General features: G+C 40.9%; 1 pseudogene across 1 annotated transcript; it reads right to left on the bottom strand.

Moving 5' to 3' along the window:
- Nucleotides 1-527: 527 nt before the first annotated feature.
- On the bottom strand, nucleotides 528-1,434 carry LOC105534680 (annotated as a pseudogene). Its single transcript, XR_001005314.1, has one exon. The product of XR_001005314.1 is annotated as a 60S ribosomal protein L6 pseudogene (transcript).
- Between the last annotated feature and the right edge of the window lie 1,844 nt (nucleotides 1,435-3,278).

The following is a 3,278-nucleotide window of genomic DNA, read 5'->3' as shown; positions in this document are numbered from 1 at the left end:
TTCCTATTTCAGAAAAACCATAGTCCATATCCAGTTCTCAACATAAAAGTGTTAAAAGGTGTAAAACATCGACTCCGTTAAACACCCTGAAATTTAAACTTTCTGAAATGATTCTTTAGCTCTAGGTCAATAATAACAATTAATAATTATTGAATCTTTATTTTGTACTAGGAACCACTTTTAGCACTTTATATGTAGTATCATTTTTAAGATACATTAACCCTAAAAAACAAGAGTGATTTTCAGGTCCGTTATACAAAGCCCTTGCATCTTCAGAATTAAGGTTATGTGCACTGAGTATTCTGCAAATCTTAGGAATCCTCATTTGATGGGTTAATATTGATCTAGGCATATTTAGGGAAGAATTGTCCATAACAATTGTAATCTACATGCATCGGAAGACTGAGTTTTGTTCTTGCTTCTTTCATAGACCTGGGACTTGAGCCAATTCACAGATTTGTTTGTCTTAAAATTCTTAACAGTTTTTTTATTTTTTATTTTTTATGTTATTTTTTTTTTTTGTACTTAGCTATTTAATGAGGTTCTTAAGACATTTAGAACACCAATTTGTGAGGATAAATTCCATTCGTCAGGACAAACACAGATCGCAGGTAGCCCTGGAGCTGAGGAACAGCTTTGATTTTTGGTAGAATTTGTGAGTCCACAGCTTTCTGATCAATCTTGCGCTGCTCTGTAATCTCGTATTTCTCTTTTTCTCTGTCGAAGATCTCACCTTCCTGGTGTCTGGGCTTCCGCAGCTGCTGCTTCTTGAAGTAAGCATCAGTAAGATGTTTTGGGATTTTGACATTGCTGATATCTATTTTGGTTGAGGTGGCAATGACAAATTTCTGGTGTGTTCTTCGTAGAGGAACTCGATTGAGGACCAGAGGTCCAGTCACAGGTAACAAGCCACTAGCTAGCTGCTTCAGGAAAACCATCCTCTTGCCCCTGTGGCGTCCAGTGAGGATGATCAGAATGGTTCTGGGGTAATGCTGGCTCGCAGTTTTCTCACATGCTGACTGAAGGGTTTTTTGCCGTGGCTCAACACCTTCGAGGCACATCTTCAGTAGGATAATATCTAGGCATTTTGCGAAGTTTAACCACCCGGGTACCGCCGTTCTTGTCACCACCAACTGGTTTTGTAAGAGTTGCAAGAACCTTCTCCTTCTTTTTCTTTTCAATCTCGCATTTAGCGGCTGAGTGCTTCCTCTTGTACATGGCCTTTCTGGAATACATGGCAGATCGGGAACACCTGCCAATTCCTCTGACAAGGACAGTGTTGCGGCTGCAATGGGGCTTCCCCTTCTTGGGCTTCTTAGCCTTGAGGTTACCCTTTTCCACCTTGCCACCAGCATCAGCCTTCTTGGCTTCGGGTTTCTTCTCTTTAGTATTTGGCTTCTCAACTTTTTCACCCGCCATCTTGCAAGATGGGAAAGAGCAACAATTTTTTTATTTTTAAAACGTTATTGTAAAACATACTTTTTATACTAGAGTATATGAAGCATTTCTGTACAATGTAAAGAATAATGGTACAACATGTGGTATTGCATTATTGTATTATCCACCACCAGGATGGCAGAGTGAGATCTTGTCTCAAAAACAAAAACAGAAACAGAAACAAAAACAAAAACAATGCATCAAACCCTAAATCTGCATTAAATTGAGAAGCCCATCACAGCCTACTGCCTGGAAACCAGAATATTCAGTGCGCTCATTTCTTATGGCTGCTGTAACAAACTGCCACAAATTTAGACTTAAAACAACACAGGTCAGAAGTCTAAAATGAAGGTTTCAGTGGGGCTCTGTCCTTTCCGGAGGCTTCAGGAAAGAATTTGTTTCCTTGCCTTTCTCAGTCTGTGGAAGCTGCTAGCATTCTGTGGCTCATGGTGCCTTCTTCGCACCATTCCTACTTCTTGCTTCCATCATTACATTTCCTACTACTCACTCTGATTCCCCTGTTCTACTCTCACAAGTACCTTTGTGATTACATTGGGCCTCCCTGGAAAATCCAGGACAATCTCTCCGCCTCAAGATCCTTAATTCAGTCACATCTGCAAGGTCCTGTGGACCATATTCACAGGTTCCAAGCAGTAGGATGTAGAAATCTCTGGTGGTGGGTGGGGGTGGGGGCTGTTATTCTGCCTACCACTGCCTAGTTCCTCAGGCCTGCCAGATAAGGGCTGATCCCAAGTGTGGCTGCCCCAAACTTCATGTGCAAGTCTTCCTGTCAGCTACAGGAAAGAAGACCAGAGAATGAATTAAAATTCATACAGCAGACCAACAAGGGCTTCCTCCACCCCTGATTTATAAAAAGTTATTCATATGAAAGTATGAAAATGGCACTTTTAGCTGTGAATTAAATAATTTTATTGAGCATAATAAAAATGATGTGCAATGGAAGCTCTCCTGGAAAATGTTAGCATATTTGTGGAATAAGGTTTATGCATGAAAAAAGATCCTCTTGCTTCAGGGTTTCTTTTTTCTCCTGTATTTCACTGCTAGGGCTGCCACAGCAAATTACCACAGAATGGGTGGCTTAAACAATGGCAATTTATTTTCTCACACTTCTGGAGGCTGGAAGTCTAAGGTCTAGGTATCAGCAGGGTTGGTTTCTTCTGAGGCTTCTTTCCTCAGCTTGTGCATGGCCACATTCTTGCTGCTTTGTCCTCACATGGCCTCTGTGCACACACACCCCTGGTATCTTTTTCTCTTACAAGGACACCAGTCCTGTTGGATTAGGGCCCTACACTAAAGATCATTTTAACAGAATCACTTTTTAAAGACCTCATCTCCAAATATGGTTACATTCTGAGGTCTTGGGAGTTAGGGTTTTAACATATACATTTTGGCGGGGATAGGGGGGACGCAATTTAGCCCATCACACTCTTTCTGCCTCCAGCTCCGACCACTGATTCCTTCTTAATGATCTTTTTCAGCAGGTTCCTATTTTAACTAGGTGCAAACATTAGGTAAACTCAGGGAATGTTGTCATATTAGGAGCCAAGGTTTACTAATCTGAGTAATGAATGTATATCTATTTTCTTTCTTTCCTTCCTTCCTTCCTTCCTTCCTTCCTTCCTTCCTTCCTTCCTTCCTTCCTTCTTTCCTTCCTTCCTTCTTTGTTTCTCTCTCTCTCTTTCTTTCCTTCCTTCCTTCCTTCCTTCCTTCCTTCCTTCCTTCCTTCCTTCCTTTCTTTCTTTCTTTCTTTCTTTCTTCCTTCCTTCCTTCCTTCCTTCCTTCCTTTCTTTCTTTCTTTCTTTCTTTCTTTCTTTCTTTCT

This window comes from Mandrillus leucophaeus, unplaced genomic scaffold, assembly GCF_000951045.1.
Source record: "Mandrillus leucophaeus isolate KB7577 unplaced genomic scaffold, Mleu.le_1.0 Scaffold1380, whole genome shotgun sequence".
NCBI lineage: Eukaryota > Metazoa > Chordata > Mammalia > Primates > Cercopithecidae > Mandrillus > Mandrillus leucophaeus.
The sequence above is the reverse complement of the archived record's forward strand: the minus strand, read 5'-3'. Positions and strand labels throughout refer to the sequence as shown.